Below are 26,688 nucleotides of genomic sequence, written 5' to 3'. Positions count from 1 at the left end.
CAAGGAAACTGTAAAATAAAGTGCTACCTGAAAATATGTTCACAAAAGTGCACTATATCAGATTATTATATAGTAAACACACCAGACTACCCCTGATGAATAAAAGAGACTAAGCCAAAAGAAAATGAATAAATAAACACACCAGACAATTAAAGCCGACTTGAAACAGAAGTTAAGATTGTCCATTTTTTCTCATTCGTGATATACACTTAATGGTCCTGAAATGAGAATAAATGTAGGGTGGTGCATGATGTCGTCTTTTGGAAATCGATTGGACTGTTGGAATGTTTATGTATTGCTATATTTCTAAAGCACTTTTACAATGTAGACTGTCAAAGGAGAAACAAGACATTGCCTGATCCACCCAAAAGCCATTCCATGTGACCAGAAGTGAAGAAAAGTCATTTTGAGTGGGGAGCACACCTGCAACACTCCAGTTTTTTCCTGGGAGTCTCCCTTATTTCAGACCTATCTCCCTCCACCTTTGTTATTTTCTCCCAGGAAACTCCCGTAATTTCACCCCCAGTCTTCAGCTTTTTGGGACAGTCTGTAACACCCCAGGGTCACCAGTTATGGTAAGTATACGATCGCATCGGCCGCCCGAAACCCGCTCCATAGTACAGTTAGTAACACCACAGTACAGTTAGTAACCCGGTTCTCAACAGTGTTATTCACCCCCAAACAAACAACGAAGCCCTGGTTGTTGTTCCCAAACTCCTGTAATTCCAAATCAAATCTGAACAAGAAAAGAGTGTTGACCAAATATCTTCTCTTTAGTCTGGTTCAACTGTCCTTGATTTGGTTAATGGAGTTTTGTCATGGGTGTCGAAACAGGATTCAGAAAAGTTGCCGGTAATCAGGCTAAGTCCACCTAAACACTGTGTAATTAAATTGTTGACATGCATAATTGCTCACCAATTAGAAGCCTGATGCACTTGACTCTGCTTTCAGGGTCAGTCTGTAGGGTGGCGAGCATCCAGTCAAGCAGATGCGTGTTTGCACTACTGTGCAGAACTGTCTGTGACGCCTCTTGATAGCAGTGCACATAAAGCAAGGCTGATGCTGTCTGCAGCAGATGTATGCTAATTGTTAGATGAGTGTGGACAACTGATCCAAAAGCAAACATCAGTCACACCGATGAACAAACACAATGCTAGCTGTCTGAGGAGTACTGCCTGTGTTGTAGTCATTCACATTAAGGTGTGGTTAGGCTTTATCTGGGTCTGTCGACTGAGATTAGAAGGACTTCATGATGGAGATTTTTGTAACAACCCAAATTAGTGGTTTTTAGATTTAAACTTGGCATGTACTAAACATTTGCCCTTGTTACTGTGTGTTAGGTGTTATTGCTAATTCATTATTTGTGTACATGTAAAAAAATTGTAAATATGCCAAATATTACGGAGATGTATTATAGGAAAAACAAATTCAGTCATTACTTCAGAATCGCATGTTTGACTCAGTGTGATGCATGCTTTTCGAGGGTGTTGATTTTTTTCAGTGCATATCATTTTAGCAATAATTTTGACCTCTAAATTTTTTAAATTCTAATCAAATATCCCAGCTTAATATAGTTTTTCCTTTGTTTTTTTAAACATTTTACATGTACAGATGCAATTGTTTTGATCGTTAGCACTTTATTTTACAATGTATCATTTACTTTAGTACTTTATTACCATATTATTCTTAATTATATTTTAGTAAATGATTCAAAATTACATCAGTTCACTGACTAATTGGCCCTTTAATCCAATATGTTGTTTTAACCCGATCTCATAAGAAAACATTTTGTCAGTTTAGTGGCTAATTCCTATGAATTCATACATTTCCATTATATGAATAGAATTTTTTCTTTTTTAAATATTTCCCAAATCATGTTTAATAGAGCAAGTACATTTTCACAGTATGTCTGGTAATATTTTTTTCTTTTGGAGAAAGTCTTATTTGTTTTTTTCGGCTAGAATAAAAGCAGTTTTTAATTTTTTAAAAAACATTTTTTTAACCTCTTTCAGCTATTTTTTGTCGATAGTCTACAGAACAAACCATCATTATACAATAACCTGCCTAGTTAACCTAATTAACCTAGTTTAAATGTCACTTTAAGCTGTATAGAAGTGTCTTGAAAATATCTAGTCAAATATTATTTACTGTCATCATGGCAACGATAAAATATATCCATTATTAGAAATGAGTTATTAAAACTATCATGTTTAGAAATGTGCTGAAAAAAAAATCTTCTCTCAGTTAAACAGAAATTGACAAATCTTGACAAACAACCACTGAAAAACAGGTAAATAAGAACACAACACTGAATGTGATGTTACACTCAGATAATTAATATGTAGGCTAAATATTATTAATCTAAATCCCTTTAAAGGGATAGTCTGTGCCTTGAACAACATTTGATTCTGATGACAGGGCAATTCCTGCCATTACAAGCTCTGCCACACTCAATTAGTAGAAATTTTGACGACTTCTTACTGTTTTAATTTTAAAGTTTGACCCTTCTGTAGTTACACTGTGTACTAAGACAGCAGCAGCAGGTGCAATGATATCACGCAGTGCCTGACAATCAGCTATTTTCAATCAGTATGACCAATGTGATCACCTGCTTGCAACCATGGAGACATTTGTGAAAGATGATTCTCTTACATATTTACTTTGGTCAAGATACGAACCTTATCTATTTGAACCGGAAGACACAGAAGTTAGACAATTTTCAGGCACTGCATAATTGAACCTGCTTGGAATGGTACGACAACAAAGTTCCTTAATTATTACGTAAAGAGAGTATAGTTCCCATATCGTCCTAGAAACAGCAACTTTTTTATTTTTGTCATTTTTAGTACACAGTGTTATTACAGAAGAGTCAAGCTTTAAATAGGAAAATGATTGAACTTTGATTTGAGCGAAATTCTAACGTTCACACCGAAAGCAACGAGAGCACCAAAGTAGCCCGAGTCATTCATTTTCAATGAGAGCCGGTAATCATGATCACGGTTTATCATGATTTTGATAAAAAGTGTGCAACATTTTCACGCTAGAAAGCATATTTTATGCAGGAATGTAACTAATATGATATGTTGCAACGGCCCCTTTAAATACGAGATCAATGTAGTGAATTTTGAAGCTCTTGGCTCCTTCGATGTGAATGCACAGTAATGGTCTAATCTACTTCTTTGATCTATGCTAAGCTAAGCTAAAAGTGTTCCTGCCAGATGGATGAAGATGGAGAATAGATTACAAAATGGTAAAACTCTACTGTAACTCTGTTCAAAAACACTACATATCTGTACACACAGTCCTGTAATCCACGATTTTCATTTGGTTGCACTTGCACAACAGTGCCAATAGACGTAATACACATGTGCACAAAATCGTTTGTAGTGGAGTCAATAATAGTTTCCTTTTATTAACTATGAAAAGTTAGCTTTTCAGGCCTCCAAACTGCATGCATAATTCTGCATCATGTTTTCCTAGTTTTTGAAAATAGTGCTCCCTTTCTCTGTAAAAATGTCAAACTTCTTCAGTCATTTAGTCTGCTTAAACCATGCTTTTGCGAGCTTCATTTTGAGTGCCACACCCACATCTCAACATCCAATCAAAATTCTACAATGAAGCCCCACCCTGTATTTATTCTTTTCGGTCACGTCACAAAAACAGATCGTTTATGACTTCCGTTTCATCACGACTTACCAGTACATCTATAATCACCTCCCAGAGGAGCTTTCCGAGCACATGCACATGATTTCTGTCATGAGTAGTTTGGTGTATTTATAACTGCACGCACAGCAGTTACGTAATTTCGCTTGGCAGATCACATCAGAATTAAAAGCTTTTGTAAACCTGTGTGATCAAATTACTCCCCTGCAATCCCATAACAATGCTTTTGTTTTTCCCCCGTGCTAATGAGCAAGCTCACCTCCAAAATCAATTTAAAAAGTCTGCCGTAGCCTTTGAATGAAGACGAGTAGAACCATTAATTAAAAGTGGAACAGGTTCTTATTTTAGTGGAAAGTGGAAAAATCGCGAGCCTTTGTTGAGGAAAGCCCAGGAGCCAGGCTTTCATTAGCCTACATGCATGGCAGAAGCAATTCATCAACCGTAATTTTCTCTCAATGGGGAAAAAAGAAGGGGATGAACCTCAGTACGCTATTTATGGCGTTCGACGGAAGTGGGAAAACAGTAATGTGATTAACAGTTATCTACAACATGTTTGAAATGGCCCCTCCTGCAAGTGTTTGGGTCTAGATTAAAAAATAGACTGCAGCAGAAAGAAAGAGAGAGAGAGAGAAAAAGCGAGAGGGAGGAAGATTGCTTGATATATTTAAAAAAACTGCTTTGCTGTGCCGCACGGTAGCACATTGATGGAGATTTTCCCAATGCATTCTGTGTCACATTAAAAGCGGATTTTTTTTCTCTTCCACCCCCCTTCTCTAAATATCTGTATTTAAATGTGTCTGTCCCTCGACGAAGGCGCGACGAGCGGAGTGTCTGCCTTTGTCCTGCGCCAGAGTATCTCCACGACATATGAACTGCTTTTAGGATTAGCTGAGTGCAGATTTATTTAATGCAACCTCGTGGAGTATTGTTGAAAATCTATTTTGGGAAACGCAGGGCTTGCCAAGCTCTAAGCCTGGTAATATATGCCTGCTACAGTTTAAGAGACTGGGTTCAGGCACCCTCTTTATGCCGGGATCATATGGTTCATGCATAACCATTCAGTTTTTTTTATAATATCGCTGATAGGACACTGTGCGAAATATCCCCCTAATGCAATCCCTCCGGTCACTTGTTTGTCCTGTCTGTTTAAATATTTGGCATGCTGAAAATGTTTGAGATGTTCGGTTGATACGATACTGTGCATGCATATGCATCGTGGGGTGTTTAAGAGACGTGGCTGTACAGCGAACAATGGACAAAAACACATGTGAGAGAAAACAAAAGCCAAATTGGTTTATAAAAAATGTGTATTTTGAAGTAAAAGGCTCAATATTTGGCATATATGTTTGTGAAAATTATAATTTAATATAAACACATTCAACTTTTTGATGATACCTAGATATTCATATTGTTCTTCACCAAATATGGCGAAAATGTGTGAAATATGGGTTCAATTCTACACTGACAAGCTGAATTGTATATTTGTGCACAAATTACAAAAACAAAATAAAAAGTAAACAAAAACAATATTTATTGTTATTTTGTAATCTCAGCTCCATTAGAATGAACACACTTTAAACAATTCGCAGATTTTCACGAGTTACAGTAATTTTCACAGTAAATTACATTACTATCACTTTACAGGATTTAACTGTAAAATTCACAGTGATTAATTGTATTCATATTTCATTGTGAAATTAAGTCTGATAGCATGATTACAGCAAGTTACTGTAAAAAGGGCTATATCTTTTGCATGTTATAGCAATGCTAGTATTGGCACTTTTTTGATAATTAGAAAAACAGAATGTTATTGCAGCCCCAAAATGATTTGGTTACCAACATCTTTTGGATAGCGCTGTACCTTTATTTATTTTGTATGGTTAACAAAACTCAAATTGATTTAATAATGCATTGACTTTATCAAAAAATAAGATTTGTATATGTTTTAGAAGAACACTTTATTTTACAATGTCTTTGTTAGTATTGCAGTAACACCAAGGATATTCTTTATCACTATAATTAAAAGATTTAATTAATATTATATCAAAATTTAGCTGTAGCTGCCAAGGAAATTACATTACACCTTAAAAAATGTAAAATAAATATATATAAAGATGTGTAATATGTAAAATCTACAATATTAAAAAACAAATAAAAAAATAAATGTATTAAATAAATGATCAAGAAAACAAAATAATTAGAAGCACAACAACATATCAATGATAATAAAGTAAACCCATTACTAACATTAGCTTAATTAGTACAAATTATTGCCAGGGTGGGGGGATTGGTTGTGGGGGATTGACCCCCCAATTAATGCTTGATCCCCCCTGAAAGACTTCAAGGTCAGCCCTCTAAATAGTGAGGAATAGTTTGCTCTGATCTGTATCTTAAATACTAATATTACTAACTAAAATAATAGATAATAAATTAAACCACTCCTATAATAGATTATACCATTGTGAATTCATAATTTTGTCAGTCTGTTTTTTTCTACATATAGCCTAAAAGTAAAGTAAAATTAGATGCATATTTAATAGCTTGACCTACAGTACACTTTTAAATAGCTAATCAGAGAATGTTGTAGGTCAGAATAAACAAAAATATCCAAAAAACACTGAAAACTCAAAAAAATCTATAATAAATATATGTCATTTTAATAAATACCTACATTTGATTGACAGAAGGATGTATAACAAAAATAACATTACCAAAAAAAAATTTGACCCCCCTGATCGTCAATGTATAATTTGCACCTTGGTTATTGCACCATTACTCAGTACTTTTTGTGTAATTACACATTAACAAGTATTACAAAATAAAGTTGAACTGCATTTGTCAAAAAGAACCTTACCATAAAGTCCTATGACAGTTTCATTAAATTGTTGTATTATATATCGATCTGAAATCTCCCCTGAAATCACAAAACATGCACAGCGCCAGCAAGGGTCGAACACGATCAAACTGAAGGCAACCCTTTAAAAACGCATCCCCCAACTACATGTCCCATAAAGCGTCAGGATGAGGCGTTTGGGCTCATTCTCCACACAGTGTAATGTGGGCACAGTGACAGCAGACAGACAATAGCGGGCCGCCGGGGGAACACAGCGCCACACAAAGGCGGAGGACATGAGCTTTGCACGCAAGACACGCTAAACCCGACGGCTTTATCACAAGTGTGAAAGACAGGGGCCAGACTTCAAACGTGATTTTCCTCAGCGTGACGAAAGCACTCTTCAAACATCGCCCGTACCTCTCTCTCCTACTGCCCTGTGGAGCTGGAGGAGAAAACCGGCCATTTCTGCTGAAAATAAGCTGTGTGATTGACAATGAGGAGGGAGTGGGCTTAGAAAGTGGAGTAAGGGCTTTGTGCTGTGCGTTGGGTATGTTAAAATGGTGCGGTTGATTGAGTTCCTGTAAACAGTTTTGCACCATCTATATGAGATTGTGAACTGACAATTTGTCATTTATTTAACCTCATGTTGTTGTAAATCCGAGTTTACTTGTCTAGTTGAATAGATTGAAAATATATATTCTTGAAGAAGAGTAAAATGGTCAAACTATTGCAGAATTATTATAAATCATATTTTTGGCATTTTTTTTTCAAATCATCTTCCTTTAAAGTATCCGTTCTGCAGAATAAAAAATGTTTGGGGAAAGAAAATAAATAAATACAAATTGTTTCATTTGTGAATTATCCCTGTGAAAATGTTTGGAGAAAAAAAAAAAGGAAAAAGAATTGTTTGAATAAAACAATTATTTTAATATAATATTAATAAAAAAACATTGCATAAATAAAGTATGCAATAATTAAAAAATATTGCAAAACATATGATAAAATTATGTTATAAAATATACAAACCAAATTTAAATAATTTCTTAAATAAATAACCTAATGTTATAGATTAAAGAACAAATAACACAAATTAGTTAATAATAAATAACATAATAATAATAATAATAATAAATTATTAAAATGTTGAAATAGTGAGTGTGGCCAAATAGCAAAAAAAAAAAAAAAAAAAAAAAAAAAAAAAAAAAAAAATATATATATATATATATATATATATATATATTATATATATATATATATATATATATATATGTATATAAGATACTTTATGTATTCATTTAATTGTATTGTTATTCATTTTATATTAAAATTTTCAATTGTTTATTTTAATCTAATTGTGTATATTATAATCTAATTTAATACATTATATATGCTATTTCTTCGAAAGAATGGAACAGATCTTTATTTCTTTTATATTTCTCCAAAGCAATGATTAAGACTGACTGTTCATAGGCCATAATACTAAAATAATAATAGCCAACGAGTGTAGTGACAAAAGAATCCAATAAATAAATGATATAATACAGTAGATATGCATAGTGATATACACTCACCGGCCACTTTATTTGGTACACCTGTCCACCTGCTCATGAACGCAAATTTCTAATCAGCCAATCACAAGGCAGCAACTCAATGCATTTAGGCATGTAGACATGGTCAAGACGATCTGCTGCTTCAAACCGAGCATCAGAATGGGAAGAAATGTGATTTAAGTGACTTAAGTGACGTGGCATGGTTGTTGGTGCCAGACGAGTATCTGAGTATTTCAGAAATTGCTGATCTACTGGGATTTTCACACACACCATCTTTAGGGTTTACAGAGAATGGTCCGAAAAATAGAAATTATCCAGTGAGCGGCAGTTTTTTGGGCGCAAATGCCTTGTTGATGCCAGAGGTCAGAGGAAAATGACCAAACTGGTTCCAGCTGATAGAGAGTCAACAATAATTCAAATAACCACTCATTACAACTGAGATATGCAGAACAGCAACTCTGAATGCACAACACGTCCAATTTTGAGGAGAATAGGCTACAGCAGCAGAAGACCACCGGGTGCCACTCCTGTCAGCTAAGAACAGGAAATTGAAGCTAAAATATGCACAGGCTCACCAAAATTGGACAATAGAAGATTGAAAAAACATTGCCTGGTCTGATGAGTCTCGATATCTGCTCAACATTCAAATGGTCGAATGAAAGCATGGCTCCATTCTGCATTGTATTAATGGTTCAGGCTGGTGGTAGTGGTGTAATGGTGTGAGGGATATTTTCTTGGCACACTTTGGGCCCATTAGTAACCAATTGAGCATCGTGTCAACGCCACAGCCTACCTGAGTATTGATGCTGACCATGTCCATCTCTTTACATGGCCACAGTGTACCATCTTCTGATGGCTACTTCCAGCAGGATAACGTGCCATGTCATAAAGTGCAAATCATCTCAGACTGGTTTCTTGAACACGACAATGAGTTCATTGTACTCAAATGGCCTCCACAGTCACCAGAACTCAATCCAATAGAGCACCTTTGGGATATGGTGGAACAGGAGATTTTCATCATGGATGTGCATCCAACAAATCTGCAGCAACTGCATGATGCTATCATGTCAATATAGACCAAAATCTCTGAGGAATAATCCAGTACCTTGTTGAATCTATGTCATGAAGGATTAAAACAGTTCTGAAAGCTAAAGGGGGTCCAACTGGTACTAATAAGGTGTACCTAATAAAGTGGCCGGTGAATATATATTCTTTTATAAAATCAAAATTAATCTAAAAATATATTTATTGTATAATTAATACAAACCTCATGTTGTCTTAATCAAAAACACCATGATGTTCATTTTAAGCAAAATTTTAAAAACATTTCCCTTCCATAACATATATGTCATAAACATATGAGTTTATATCTGTAACCCTGGTTCTCAAACTTTTTTCTTCTATGCTACTCATTACTATAGCAAACAAAGGTACTCAACAAGCAATTTCCAGGATCATCAGTACCCCTCCTTAAAAACAAGTGCTCTAAGCGTCCCTCATTATATTAGCTTTAATTTCACAGACTTCAAGGGGAGCTCGAGGCTTGTCAAAATATCTGCTCTCTGGCTAGGAAGCACACAAAGTTCAATCAATTAGTTCGTGATTATTATTACTACTGTTGTTATTACTAGTCCCGCTAGCCAGACTGTTATGGTAACCCCAGACACAGCCCATAATACTAATCCTCACCCTCTCCATGACCCTAACCTTTACACCTTTTAATCAAAATCATATTTTGCAGAGAAGGGCAAAATATGACATGTTATTTCTTGATGTGTTCAGCGAGAGGATCGTAGCCAATGTTCTGGGAACGAAATCCTTTTTTTGAGCATTTGCTCTTTTTTTCTTGCATTTTTTGTCATTCTGTATTCACAAGGCCATTAGGGTTGGAGTAAATTAGAAGAAGAAAGAGTGGTTGTAGATGAGCTGTTTTGGGTGTGTTTTCTCCATGTTTTATTGGCATCATTCTTGTACGCAGCTGTCTGAGTTGTTTAGCATTGTCTAGCTCTCAAAACTTGTGGTATGCAATGCAATATTAATTATTAAAGAGAAACAGAAACAGGAAGTGGTGGGTTTGAGCATGGCTAAAGCAGACAGATCTGCTGTCTTGTCAGTCTGTTTTTATACTTGGCCACTTTTGCGCAAATAAATAAAGTTTGTGGAAAATAACACAAATGAAGAAAGTAATCATACACTATATTGTTGTATAAATATCTAAACAGTTCTAAATTAAGATCTGTTTACTTGAGAATGAAATACTTTAGATAGTCTTGTTTTCTAAAACATTTATCAAAATAAAATGAGAGTGTTTGCTTATAAAACAAGAAAAATCTGCCAGTGCAGTAAGATATATTTGCAGTATATATTTGAAGTCAGCCCCCCTGAATTATTAGCCCCCCTGAATTATTAGCCTCCTGTTTATTTTTTTCCCCAATTTCTGTTTAACGAAGATAATATTGTTTCAGCACATTTCTAAACATAATAGTTTTAATAACCCATTTCTAATAACTGATTTATTTTATCTTTGTCATGATGACAGTAAATAATATTTCAGTAGATATTTTTCAAGACACTTCTATACAGCTTAAAGTGACATTTAAAGGCTTAACTAGGTTAATTAGGTTAACTAGGCAGGTTAGGGTAATTAGGCAAGTTGTTGTATAATGGTGGTTTGTTCTGTAGACTATCGAAACAAAATATGGCTTAAAGGGGCTAATAATTTTGAACTTAAAATGGGTTTAAAAAATTTTTAAACTGCTTTTATTCTAGCCAAAATGAAACAAATAAGACTTTCTCCAGAAGAAAAAGTATTATCAGACATATTGTGAACATTTCCTTGCTCTGTTAAACATAAATTGGGAAATATTTTAAAAAGAAAAAAAATTTAATAGGGGGGCTAATAATTCTGACTTCAACTGTATAGATATGTTGTATGTATGTTGCATATATACAGTATGTACAATTGAAGTCCCCAATTTCTGTTTAACGGAGATGAGATTTTTTCAACAATTCTACACACATAGTTTTAATAACTCATTTCTAATAACTGATTTATTTTATCTTCGCCATTATGACAGTAAATAATATTTTTCCAAGACACTTATACAGCTTAAAGTGACATTTAAAGACTTAATTAGGTTAACTAGGTAGGATAGGGTAATTATATAATGTATGTCATAGACAAGTCATTGTATAATGATGGTTTGTTCTGTAAACTATACGCTTAATGGGGCTAATAAATTTAACTACAATTTTTTTTTTTATTTAAAACTGCTTTTATTCTAGCCAAACTAAAACAAATAAGACTTTCTTTAGAAGAAAAAATATTATCAGACATACTGTGAAAATTTTCTTGCATAAATATTTTATTATTGCATAATTTTATTATTGCATAATTTGGGAAATGTTAAAAAATAAATAATTCAAAAGGGGGCTAATAATTCTAATTTTAAATGTATATTATAGGAATGTCCAGATCCGAACACGTGATCAGAAATCACGCAGTTTCAGTCTCAATCGGAATCGGACATTACCTCCCTCCCTATAAATATTATATTCTCATTATTTTTAACTCATCTATAGTAATGCGGTGGCACAGAGTTAGACCTCTTTCTTGACTTCACACAGAAACAGCAACGTGTGCGGCATGACATCACTTTGTTGCAGAGACGCTATTGGGTAATGCTGTCAAAGTAGAACAAGGAAGCAACTTGAAGCGGAAAGCGCGAGAATGTGATCTAGCAACAACCCGAGTATGTCTGCGGTCTAGAGGCATTATAAAGTTGATGACGACAGCATTGCCATAGCAAACTGTGAGATATGTTAACTTGGGATTGCAGTAGGGGAAGATGTAATAAAATAAATAATAAAGATGTTAAAAGAAAAAGTGGATGAATGGAAACAATTGGATGGATGGAGGAAGGAAAAACAATGATCATATTAATAGTGTTGGATGGACGGAATTTACAACACACGTTTATTTTGACAAATAGGTACCTAAATTACTTAACCTGATAACACAAGGAATTGTTACATTTTTTTATGTAAATCTTTTTTCAGTCTGAATAACAGGTGCCAAACTCAGTTCTTGAAGAGCCGCAGCTCTGCACAGTTTAATTACAACCCTAATTAAACACACCTGATCAAACTAATTGAGTCCTTTAGGTTTGTTTGAAACTAACAGGTAAGCAAAGTTGGAACTAAACTGTGCAGGGCAGTGGCCCTCCAGGAACTGAGTTTGACACCTCTGGTCTAAATGTATTATAGATATTAGTTCAACTTCATGAAAGGGTACCAAGAAATTAGGCAAAACATTTCTTGTTTAACTTTGACCACCCAGGGAAGTTTTACCTGTGCATATTTGTGTCAAATAGTTCCATGGACTGATCCCACCAAGCAATTTTATTTAATAAGCATCCAAACACAGAAGTCTAAGCTAAAATAAGTAGCTTTAAAGTTTGGGCTGTCAGTGAAAATCTAATACACACACAAACATCACACATACTTGTACAGCTTTTTTATGGGGACTTAAAGATAGACGTTTTTATACTGTACAATTCTCTCTCCCCCTACCCAAACCCTACCCCTAAATTCAACCCACACAGGAAACAATTTGTATTTTTACATTTTCAAAATAATTCTGGGTAATTTATGAGCTTTTTTATCAAAGGGACCAAATAAAACCTCTCCACATGGTCATAATTTACTGGTTTCGCTATAATCACATGTCCTCACAACATAAGGAATACAAGACACACGCACACACACACGCACGCACACACACACACACACACACACACACACACACACACACACACACACACACACACCCACATACACACGCACACACACACAAAATCTCCTCTAGTTTCACAGAATAAAGATCAGTGGAAAGTCAAGAGAGCCAGTGTGTGACTCTATAGCACTCTGATTGAAGTTGTTTATCACGACCAAGCCATCAGGAGAGGGCTCGACCAAGGAGTTTATCTGTAGCACGATTCAATTAAACAGCAATGATTTCACTCATGACAAAATCTTAATCTAGACTCCTGTGTTTTCTCGATAGGGGAGCATATGTTGGTTATATGATTGCTTTTCCTGCCTATCATATTTACTTTGGTCTGAGAGAACAGCAAATCTCTAACCCTCTGTCTCGCCTTTCTCACTCTCTGCTAGAAAGCAATTCCGGATACAGAAGTCAAGCACCCTGAAGCGTGTTAATACTCACATATTGAAGTCTTACAGCAGGGTTTAGATGCAGTTCCTGCCGACATGAGCGCTGATAACAGTCTCACAACAGCAGTGCAAAGTTTCTCTGGCCTGTAAAAGAGGAGCACAACACTTAAACAAAATAAGAAATGGTTTTAATCTTGACATGTTTTTAAAATGTTAATTATAAAAAGTTTTGGTGCCTGCATAAATTTACAATTTAAAAAACACCCCCCCCCCCCCATGCATATAAAGCATATTACATGCAGGTAAAGTGTCTAATTTAATGCTTAAATAACTTATGTGAAATAAACATCAGAATGTGCAACCAGAACCAGCAACCTTCTTGCTGTGAGGTGATCGTGCTACCCACTGCGCCACAGTGACCCCCAAACATTGGGTTAAAAAGCATAATTAAAATTGTATCAAAAATATAAAATCAGCTAATGTTGTTTGTTCACATTTGACTCAACACTGGGTTACGATAAATAATAATAATAACGGCGTTACTTATGATGATACTTATTTCAGTAACGAATAATCAAATGAATTATTGTTTCCCCTGTTACAACCTTGTTCCCGTTACTGACAATAAAATGTGCATTACTATAATTGAGAACACTGAAGCGGTTTTCATGCAAGCAGCATCTCTCTTAGCCAGCCTTAGGACCTCTCTTTCTGGGGTGTGTGTGAGTTCAGGGCTGGGGCGGGACACATAACCAAACCAGTGATGATGATTGGTGTGTTTGTGAACGTGGTGTAACTTAGAATATGATAATTGGCTTGGACAGCGTACATTTCCATCGTTTGCCATACAGAGGCAGAGTAGTGCGAGTGTTCACGCACAAGCACACAGGCAGTCAGTCGCACACACCAATGACCAGGAGTTAGAACGATGACAAATCCAACAAGTTCAAAGGTAGCGTTTGCAAACTGGAAATATAAGCACTACTTTTTCTTCTTAGATGTATAAAGCAAGAGTATTTATATATCGTGCAATGTATGCGTAGGTAAAAAAAGTCTCTCTGTGTTGGTGACAAGTCATTCTAATCTAATGAATCACCTCATGTTGTCACATGCCACCACTAAACTAGCGGCTTTGCAGGTGATAACGTGAGCTCTGATACCAAAGGGGGAGATGATGCCACAATGTCAAAGCAAATAAAACAGATTTTTTCTTATACCGGAAACACTTATTACTCAGGACAGAATTAAACACAATAATATCTAGATATATAGTTGAGGACATGCTGCTGTTTCTCATATTGTTTTCACAACAACATTAAAATAGACTAGTAGATCAATGTTTTATATTTATTTTACAGTTATTTCACAAATTAGATTTTTTTAAGGTAACACAATAGTTATTTTCTTTGTAAATAGTTACTTTTATGATTATGTAACTCAGTTACTATTTGTGAGTAACTCGTAACTGTAACTAATTACTCTTTTAATGGACCGTGCCCAACTCTGACGATAACCCAGCATTTTTAAAGTATATGCTGGTTTCAAAATCTTTTTAAAAACAGAAAGAAAACTAAAATTCTGATAACCTCATCTTCTGCTAAAATGATCCTTTTGATTTTTAATTTGGGTAAGAACAAACACAGTGATGCTGTTAGCCTGTTAGCCTAAATGCTCCAATAGACATTTAATGTAGTCTTTTGGCTAAGCAGAAACAGTAATAGAGCTCCAGTTGTTTTTTTCTGTCATGTGTGATGGTGTTGTTGACCTCTGGACAGATGGAGCAGGAGGAAGTAAAGGTCAGACGGGTCAAATACTCATCCTCCTGACGGATTCCACTTCAGGACAGTAATGTCCTCTATCTGATTATTCATCATGCTGCCAATGAAAGTAAAGCCTGTTGAAAATAAGGTCTAAATAACAGTGCATTTATACTACCTTTCAAAAATTTGCCATTGGTACAATGTTGTCATACTTTTGAAAGTCTCATATTCTTACCAATGCAGTCATTTATTTAAACATTCAGTAGACACAATCATCTTGTCGACTATTTTCACAATTTAAAATATACAGCTGAAGTCAGAATTATTAACCCCCTGTTTATTTTCCCCCCTAATTTCTCTTTAACGGAGAGAAGATTTTTTCAACACATTTCTAAACATAATAGTTTTAATAACTCATTTCTAATAACTGATTTATTTTATCTTTGCCATGATTACAGCACATAATATTTGACCTGATATTTTTTCAAGACACTTCTATACAGCTTAAAGTGATGTTTAAAGACTTAACTAGGTTAATTAGGTTAACCAGGCAGGTTAGGGTAATTAGGCAAGATATTGTATAATGATGGTTTGTTCTGTAGACTATCGAAAAAAAAAAAACATAGCTTAAAGATGCTAATAATTTTGACCTTAAAATAGTGTTTAAAAAACTAAAAAACTGCTTTTATTCTAGCTGAAATAAAACAAATAAGACTTTCTCCAAAAGACAAATATTATCAGACATACTGTGAAAATTTCCTGTTAAACATTATTTGGGAAATATTAAAAAAAAAGAAAGGGGGGGGGGATATTAATTTTGTCTTCAACTGTAGTTTTACTGTTCAATATATTTTAAATGATTTAAAGCTTAATTTTACGTATAATAAAGTCTTTGTGTACTTCTGAAATCATTATAATATGTTAATTTGGTGCTTATGAAACATTTTTTACTTTTTAAAAAAATGTGTATATGTAACTGTAAACGTGTGTGTTTTTTGACACAGAGCTCTTCATGTATCAGCAAAGTGCACTGCATTTCTCTTTACAATTAACAATGTAAATTGAAGACTTTAATGTGTGTATAACACCATTTTTTAACAGCATATGTACACTCCGGTGCCCTGATTTCTTGGATATTTCGTTTTCCATTTCAGCCTAAATCTGGACACTTGGTAACACACAGCGAGTCAGTGAGTGTTTGCGTGTGTGTGTGTGTGTGTGTGTGTGTGCGTGTGTGTGCGTGTGTGTGTGTGTGTGTGTGTGTGTGTGTGTGTGCACGTGAGCTGTGTGGATAAGCAAGGTGAAAATGTGGAAATAAATAATATGGATTAGGTGCTGTGGAAACCTCATGTTTGTCCACGGACGGATGAGTTTGTATCCTCCCTCACTCTCTCTCTGCATGATAATACTTTTGTCAGGGCTTATGACCTAGTTGGTACATAGAGGTGAAAATTACGTCATTTGCAAATGTGCTTTCGTTTCAGGATATGTGAATAATTGTCTGAATGAAAAGAGATTACCTCTCTAGTCCTCCATAAACAGTAATACCACAGTAGAGGGGGAGGCAGGGAAAGGAGGGGATGGTAATTTGCCAAAAAAAAAAAACCCAAAGCGTGGAAGCATGTACTCAACCCAGGGTCCAGGTTATTCTGAGGGAGCCAATCTTTGATCAGCCAAGCTGAAATGGCCAAGATAAGTAGGAGCTACAACTCACGCCGGGACCCACACACCCGTCTGTTATTGCGATTTCCTCTCTGGTTCCTCAGAGCGGTAAATAGCAGCCCCCTTGCACCGTTTCCCCAACCTTCAACCAGCACCTCCACCTCTCCAACCCCTCCTTTATCAACTCCCCACTTTCTTTTGGAGATCTCTGTCACTTTAATCCAGCCAGTCTGTGGCTGGTTAACAAGGAAATCCTGTGTCAATTATCACCAGGCACTTCCTGCTGGGCGAGCAATGGCGAATCAAAGTGGTCTGAGAGTCTTTCACACCAGAGGGAAGCAGCAGGCCTAATTAAATGGAGCCTGTGTCCCGCCGGCAGCTCGTAGCTCCAGCCACAGATCACCGGGCCCTCGATAACCCCCACCTCTCACCGGCCGATTGTTTTGATTGGGTGGAGCCACGCCACTCAGGTTTCCCCACAGGCCTTTAAGGAGGGTGATACTGGACTTAGGGAAAGTGATGGATGAATATTTAGATGTGGAGGAGGCATGTGTGAAAGGGAGATCAGGACAATTTGTCCACCGTGATATGGATGGTGACAGAGAGGAGGGGGCAAAGCGCTTGACTTTTTTGCCTATTTTTAGGCCATTGCATCTGCTCACTTCCTCTGGTCACTTTGATATGCGAGACTGCTGCATGTGCTGGTTGTGTTGATCCAAACTGACTGGAATCGCATCGCGGGTGTTGTCATTCATCCTGATTCATTTAAGAAAAGGCATTAGAGGATAAACACAGTGTTTTTAAACACTGATCACATTTGTGATTGATTTTGCATCATGTAATGTATTCTTTTACAGTGTAGCGGAAAGAAAGCTACAAGAATATACTTTACAGCTTTTAATTATCTGTTTATGTTTGTAGAATTCTATGAAATCTCCAGTTAGTTGTAGTAGTTTGCCCCCCCCCCAAAAAAATTAGCTGTTAATTTACTTAGTCTTTGGGGCATCTAAAAGGTGTAGGCATGTTTGTGAATCAAAACTGATTTGTGAACATTATTTAGAGAATTAGAGGTTAATTTGGATTAATCACCAAGGACTATGGCAGGCAAAAAAAAAAAAATCATCTTTAATGTGCTTCACAAGGACAAAAATATCAATTTTGATTGAGCTTAACTATTACTTAAAGTTGCACTCAGAGAAACAATGCATTACCTTTCTTCCCTATCCATATCTGCAGTTTTATACAGAGGGATTTATTCAAGCTAGTTCAATTTTTATATTTTATGCTGACCTTAAATAAAAGTCTTTAACAAAAACAAAAAACAACACTTGAAAGAAGTTTTTGCTGGGATACCACTAAGCAATAGCATTATATGTCAATTGGGATTTTAAAAATGAACTTCAACAGTGCCTGAGAACACAGTACATTTTAGCATAGAACTATAATATATAAATGCAGGTTTGTCAAGCATGTGTATAGAATTTGTTTTCAACCACAAAGAACCTTGACAATTATCCAATTTTCTGACAAAATAAAAACTTAATGATTAACATTTAGAAGAAAAAGAAAAAATATACTAGCAGTACAACTAGAATTATTATTATAACTAATTGCAATTATATGTTTTTGCTTTTTCATTGAAATAAGGCACATACAGTTTGATTTAAAAAATCATGGCAAGTAAATTCACCAGCCGTTGGCTAAAGGTTAATTTTGGGCCCTGCCACTTAGAAGATCACCTTTTGGTACTATAATGAACCTTTCAATTGATTATGTTTTTGACTTCTTTAAGTTCTTTTAGTGTGCAGTAAATGTAAAAAATCTAAATAACTCTTTTCAACTTTAAATAACCCTTTTGTCAAACAGAAAGGCCACATATGGTTGTGTTAAACTTAGAAACACAGATGCTACAGATGAACCTGTGTGTACAGAAATAATCTGAAAATATTTCTGGCTTAATTGGATTAGAAGTTCTGAATACAGTGAATATAGCTCAGATTAAAATACTGAAAAATATGTGGCACTGGTATTGCTACTTAATTAATTAATTAATTAGTTTTCTTTTTTAAATATTTCCCAAATTATGTTTAACAGCTCAAGGAAATTTTCACAGTATGTCAAAAAAGCAGTTTTAAAGTTTTTTAAAGCCATTTTAAGGTCAAAAATTATTAGCCCCTTTAAGCTATTTTTCCCCATAGTCTACAGAACAAACCATCATTATACAATAACTTGTCCAATCACCCTAACCTGCCTAGTTAACCTAATTAACCTAGTTAACCCTTTTAAATGTCTTGAAAAATATCTAGTAAAATATTATTTACTGTCATCATGGCAAAGATAAAATAAATCAGTTATTAGAAATGAGTTATTAAAACTATTATGTTAAGAAATGTGCTGAAAAAATCTTCTCTCCGTTAAACAGAAATAAGGGGGAAAAATAAATAGGGGGGCTAATAATTCAGGGGGGCTAATAATTCTGACTTTAACTGTATATATATATTTATATATATATAGTGCTCAGCATATATGAGTAACCCCATTTTGAAAATGAATATTTTTATCCATTACTCACTGTAAAGGCAATGTATTTTGGTGCATTTAAACAAAACAGATTTATTAAACAGATATATTTATTAAAATAATATTTTAATCACAGAACATCAAATGGAAAGATTAATTAATGCAAAATATTGCAAAAAATAAAAAATAAAAATAAATGACAGACTGCAACATTTTAACAAAATTGTATATATTTTTTGTTTCTCTTGATTTTTGCTATTTTTTAAAAATGTATTTAATATTTTTCCCAACATATACATTCGGCATTTGTAAAGCATCCCATAGAAAACATAAATTTAAATGAGAGATTTGTGGGAGGTATAGTCATATATGCTGAGCACTGTATAAATATAAATACCTCTTGATTTGCTTCAAGACTGCTCAGAAATTTTCTTTGAAGCACAAAAAGCTAGCCAATAATATCTGTGTTTGTGTGTGTGTGTATAAATATGCCTCTGGCAGTATGACCCTCCAATATGCAGAAAATAGGAATTCTTAGATACGTTTCAAGTGGCTGTTTATGAACCTTTGACTTCAGGTTCAAACCACTATTTATCATCCTATCAGTCTGTGGGGTCAGAATGTGTCACGCTGCTTTTACTTGTAGCAGCCGCTTCACTGAGGACTGTCATTTACAGAAATAGAGTCGGCTGCATAATGTCAGATTATGCCACCCCCCTCGTGTCACCACTCGAAAGGCTCTATTTATGACTCCATGAATCTATTTATGAGCCCATCTGAAAGTTTAAACTGTTGAAATGAATCATTTAAATGGTGCCAACATCTCTGCCCAATAGAAGCCGAACGCGGGAACTGTATCTCCAGAAGCATTAAAAGTCCTGGAGTTGAAAATTGAAAACGGTAAAGGAAGCCACTATATAACTCATTCGACCCATGTTCCCAAGACACATTCTCTCCATGAATGAATCGAGCTCTAAAACTTGAGAAGTGCAAACAACTTTCATGATCCAAACAGTAGCCGAAAGTATATAAACACACACACACACACACACACACACACACACACACACACACACACACACACACACACACACACACACACACACACAGGGCTCTCAGTATATCCCCAATTCCATATTCTGTCATCTCCTCACCTTTTGCATTTCCATATGGAGAAGCAGAGACAGGGGAAGTGGGAAAAACCAATTTACCCAGTGAGCGACATCATCTGCCGGGGCGTTTATCTCTGACACACCACCCCTCGGTCCACTGTTGACAGTACATGATATTCCATTAATCTGCCTAATGAAAATTTAACCAGTGTTATAAACAAATAATTGGCCATTATCCTCTCAAAGATCCCGAATAAATTACTTGGGCCTTTCTTTTTTCCTAGCAGAAGGAGGAGGGAGAGAGAGAGAGCTTTAGCGAGCGAGAGACGGCCGTCCTGATTGATGTCGGAATAAACGCGTAGGGTTCCCTTCGCCGCTGCGAGTGGGCTTCGGCTAAGCCTGTGATTGACTTAATGAGAGTCTTTGGGGTGAGTAAATGTTCCAAATTGCTCAGTCATTAGCTTTTGCGCGGCTGTCTGAAGATACCCCCGATCTGCTGCGCTGGGTCGACTCCTCTTGTACCAGTCCGCCTGCAATTACATTTTCATTTAGAGCAAACCTCTGAAGTCCGATAGCCAGGCCCCCTTTTCATTATGCTGGCCTTCTTTTTCTCTTTTTTTAATCTAAATGGTGTGAAATGTCTCTTCATTTAGACCAATTAAAGTTGAAAAAGACGCCACTGTAATGAATTATCATACAAATTATTTACTTAATGCTGCCATCTCACTCGCTCTGTACTCTCATCTCGTCCGGCGCTTCCCATCAGGGATGCAGGGCATGGATGGAGAGAGAGACACAGAGAAAAAGAGAGAGAGAGACGGTGATAAGAGAGAAGTGCGTTTGGCCTGCCGAGACCACATTAACGTCTCTCGGCCTTTTAGCGGATGCTCTTCGTAGACTGTGTTTTATGACTACAGTACGTAGAAAGCGATGAATATTACTCCAGCGTTGGAGAGGTGATGAGGACGAGGCATTGTATGAGCTGGGGAATATGAGGACATTAAAACTCATTTCAGGAATTTGATTTCAGTGCTCAACTAACCTCCTTTAATTAAGAAGCTTATGCTTTTAAATTAACTCCACTTGATTGATGGAGACAGACGTTGGCTGTCGGAGGCAGGGGAGAGGATATTCCTATATGTCTTCGGAGGCTTCGCAAACACTGTGACAGTTTGAGGCTATTACAGTCTTCACATCACTGTCGTTCTCAGTAGATCTCGGACTAGGTGCTTCAGACCCTCAAGTTTGACTATTTTTAAACTGCACTATATTCTTGTGATGTATTTGGGGTCTGAGAGAGCTAATGGCCTGTTTTAAAGGATACGTTTGATACTTAAAGACAATTTCTGATCTAATGAAGGTGACAAACAATTAAAAAACTTGATGATGCCTAAAAAATAATCTGTTAGAAAGATGAAATTTCAGCCACATTAAGTGAAGTTTATTTATAAACTAATTTCGAGAGGATCACGTGCTTATGATTGTTAATGGCTGGTCCTGTGTTATCCAATTTATGATTCACCTATCAGATGATTCCTAAGCCACTATAAATACCCCTAGTTCCATATAACAGCCATCTTTGTTTTGAAGAATCACCCTTCCACCCCTACTCCTCCTCCTTTCCTAGATGGGTGACACGGTGGCCCAGAGGTTAGCACTGTTGCCTCACAGCAGGAACGTCACTGGTTCTAGTCCTTACCAAGCCAGCTGACGTTTCTGTGCGGAGTTTACACGTTAATTAGGTAAAAATAAATGCATATTATAAGACAATGAAAGTGTTTTTTGACCTTGCATGCATATCAGCCTGTTGTTGAAGACCCCAAAACCAAAATTTGCCCTTTTATAATGCAATTTAGGGGCTTTTTAAATAAAAAAAATTGAAAAGTAATATGTAAGTGATGTACAGTAAAAGACAAAACTTTAGCTCTTCTGTGAAATTGGAGTTCCCAAGTGATCTGTAACAGAGCAAGACCATTTTCACATTTTTTTTTGCAATTATTCTTAATTGAAATTAATAATGTCATTTCTTTTGTTTTGTACAGAGTAAAATCTATATTTTTGATTGGATACAAAACAATCCACTTTCCTTCAATGACTTACTTTATTAATTAACCTAGTTAAGCTTTTTGCATTTTAGAGAGTTAAGATTGCATTTTAAGCTGAATAATGGTATCTTGCAGAATAAATAGCCATACATGTGCTCTCATCATGGCAAAAACAAATATAAATGATTAATTAAAGCTATTATGATTAGAAATGTGTTAAAAATCTCTACATTAATTCTTTGAAAGAGAATAAAAATTTCCCAGAAGGGCTAGTCATGATATTTGAATAAATTTTTATATAATCATATGTATTCAGTGTAATTTATGTAAAAATGATACCCGTTTTTTTTTTACATGTACCTAATCTGTAATCTATCTATCTATCTATCTATCTATCTATCTATCTATCTATCCATCCATCCATCCATCCATCCATCCATCCATCCATCCATCCATCCATCCATCCATCCATCCATCCATCCATCCATCCATCCATCCATCCATCCATCCATCCATCCATCCATCCATCCATCCATCCATCTATGGCTGATGCTTGTATAATTTTTACAATTTTAAATGGATATGCTCCACCTCCATTATGTGAGTTTGTGACACAGAAGAATAATAATGGAGGAGCAACACAATCCATTACTAGAGGAGAACTGTGCTGTGCAGTTTAGACATACAACTTTTGCATGGTCAGTCCTCTTAGTTAGAGCCAGTCATTTCTGGAACACACTTCCTATTGATTTAAGAGTAGTGGTGGAAAGAGTACTGAAAATCATACTTAAGTAAAAGTAGTATGACTTGCCTAAAAATGTAGTGCAAGTAGAGTAAAAGTATCTTGTAAATATGAGTAAAAAGTAACCCTTTCAAAAGTACTCAAGAGTAGTGAGTAGTGAGTATTATGCTGTAAAAAGTTTACATGTGTGTAAACGTAACATTCAACATAGGTTGTGATGTCAAGTGACCAAAATTCAATGACTCGCCAGCATCTTAAGACAATGTTATTTTGATGTTCAATAACGTCATAAAATGACATTAATATTTGGTTGATTTTAGGTTGTGTTGGAAAGTGACCAAAATCCAACGTCGAACCAACAACATAACCCAACGTGATGTTGACGTCAAATACTAACATTTATTCATCAGGTATGCCAACCAAAATCCAACATCTGATAAACATCATGGTGGTAACGTCCACAAAACATCAAACTGTATTAGGCATTGATATTCAGTTGATTTTAGGTTGGATGTTGGACATTGACGCCGACCTGACGTTGAATTCTGACGTCAACCTGATTTTCATTTCCAAACAAAATGCAACGTCCCCACAACGTCAGGGTAAAATGTCAATCTAACATATTTTGACATCTTGTGCCTGCTGGGTGTTTAAGGCCATTTTGGTCATCGTACAGTAAACATCCATCATCTTTTCATCAGTGACACGCATCTAAATCTAACCTACACGCATCTAAACACATCTAATTTTATGCTTCCAAAAGTTTGCTGGATTTATAAATCTTCCATGTCTTGAGATAGTTCATTATTATGCGATTTACCTTTTATGTGCGACAGGAGTCACAGGACTGATTTTTCAAATCTCCATAGACAAGAAAAAATTGTTAAAAAAGTAAAAGAAGTAAAAGAAAAAGTAGTTACTGCAGGTTGAAGGAAAGTAGTGGAGTAAAAGTGCAAATACAGCAATAAAAATATACTCAAGGGAAAGCAAAAATACACATTTTTAAAACAACTTAGTAAATTACAATTTCTAGGATTACAGTAATTTGATCATTTGTAATTTGTTACTTTACACCCCTGTTTAAGGGGTATTACAAATTATTCAACATTTTAAGTTAAAAAATGGCTAAAAGCTAATCAAGTTTGTAATCATGTGTAATTCTTTTCTTTAGATTTTTATGAACTTCTTATATGTTTTGTTTTTTGGTGTATTTAAATTTACTGTTTATTGTTTGTGTAACAATGTGTTTTGGAGTTTAGGTTGCCTTTTTAAAAACTAGCTGGGGCAACAGATGAACATTAGCCCTTGTGGCTAACTCTGACTTATTTACAGGATTACTGTTGATAAACGAGCATTGTCCCTGTTAAAAAAAATGAATTTCAAATTTCAAACAAAAGCTTAGTTTATTCATTTGAATCGATAAATTTTTCTCCATTCATTATGTCCATCTTACATGAATTATTATGATCCATAAATCAAACAGTTCTGTTCTTCTATTCTTCTAAATCCAGTTTGATGTAAAGCTGGTTAACACTGGGCACCACTGATTGAGCTGAAGTGGCTTGTCACCATGGCGACAGTGCTTCAGTGTCATGCCAAGCCCCTGTATACTGGAGGGTTAAGAGAGGGCACCACCAACGATTCCCTGCTCTAAAGCCCTAAATACTCCCATTCTATGGCTTACAACTTTATTCCAAACAAACCGCCTGCTTCATTCTCTGCACATACTGGCAGATATCATTTCTGACTGGGGTTCCTTGGGCTATCACATAAAAATATCATAATAAACTTAGGCAAGTGGCACATCACAAATTTTACAGGAGGTGTCAAGCTGTTATTAGTCCTCCTGGGCAATAACGTTAAGTGCTGGGTGATTTGCACTAATCGCTATGAAATCAGCCACTGTGCTAAAGTGCCACTTCCGCTACTGCTTCTGCACAGCGTCTGTTCAGCATCAGCCTGTATTCATTCTGACAGCTAATAATACAAATGCCAGATCACTCCTGCAGCGAACACCCAACAGGGGCACCATTTCTCCACTGTTGAAAACACATCACAGGTCACCTACGGCCTTTTGGCGGATTTTAAAAGCATGTTTTTAAATATAAGCATTGCTTTTAATGATTTTAAAATGCGGTCAAAAGGTTAATGGGTTTAAGGATCCTTGATGGAATGCAAATATCATGATTAAATGATGTACTAAAAGAAAAGTACATTTAATAATCAGTTTTTTTATTCATGTTTTTCCAAAACTGTCAGACTTTGAAATTAAATTTATCTTTATTCTGGGATACAAAACATTATATTTTTACAAAGTAATGGAAAGTTTGAAAGAACGGTAATTGAATATTACATTATATTTCACACCATGTAACTCTCCAGTTACTAAGGTAACCCTCGTTCCCCGAGGGGGGGTGGGGGGTTGGACGGAAATGCTATGTGGAAAAACTTCCACTATGGGGGATTTCAGTCAGAAAGCCAATCATCTGAAAGAGTATGTAAACGGACCAATGAAATGCCAATGAGTTGGCAACGTCAGCCAGCGTAGCTGATGCTCGTTGCAATCAATTTGGCAATATAAGCACAGCGCGTGCAAAGCTGAGGCATCCTTTTTTAGCTGAAGAGACTTAACTTTGGCAGCTAAGGGACAATCATTATGGCAAAGGAACATAGCATTTCCATTCCCCCCTCGGTGAACGAGGGTTACCTTAGTAACCGGAGCATTCCTCTTCGGGAGGGGAACTTCAATGCTATGTGGAAAAACTTCCACTATGGGGAAATGTATGGAAACGCCATAAAGATTGAACCTTACCTTCACCTCCGATGAGAGGTTTGCCAGGCAAAGAGAGCATGAGCGCACCTGCATCACCAGAGGCGTGGTCTTTCAATATGTTCCATGGCCCTTACTTATCCCACTTCAACAGAAGATTTACAGATTAGATATATTTTTCGGGAGTTGCAAATGAGTCTTGATAATTTCTAGGAATTTTAATATGACACATTACATTGGGAAGCAAAAGAGCATATGCACTAGCCCTGAGAAGGGGGAGTATGCATATGAATGTAAGATGGTTAGCGGTGAGGGAAGACACGGTTCTGGCTGTGAGGGGGGACTGCACCGTGGCTATATAAGCATATGGGATCACCTAGTGGGGATCTCATAGCAGGCACCTATACCCAGAAACCAGGCTGACCAGTGGGCAGACCTACAATGTAACGGGCCAGCGCCTGACTCCTCCGCTGAGGCCTCGGAGGAATCTCTGCAGGGTTCGCCTAGCGGGGAACTTTACTGACAGAGTGAAATAAACACACGTATCTCTGTGTTAGGGAGAATGGCGCAGCAAGCGTATTATAACACCTTAACCTAGTTGTTTCCTCAATCATCAAGGGTTACCTAATACCCTTGAGGAAACCGGCTCCACTCGCAGATTATAAAACCTTGCAAATGTGTTAGGAGTCGCCCAGCCCGCAGCTCTACAGATGTTGGTTAGAGAGGCGCCATGTGCACTCGCCCAAGAGGATGCGATGCTCGGAGAGGAGTGCGCTCTAACTCCTGGGGGACACAGTTTGCTCTGGCTTTGGTAAGCGAAGGAGATAGCATCCACTTTCCAGTGGGCCAACCT

Source organism: Danio aesculapii, chromosome 13 (assembly GCF_903798145.1).
Source record: "Danio aesculapii chromosome 13, fDanAes4.1, whole genome shotgun sequence".
Lineage (NCBI taxonomy): Eukaryota > Metazoa > Chordata > Actinopteri > Cypriniformes > Danionidae > Danio > Danio aesculapii.
This window is presented reverse-complemented; position numbering follows the sequence as displayed.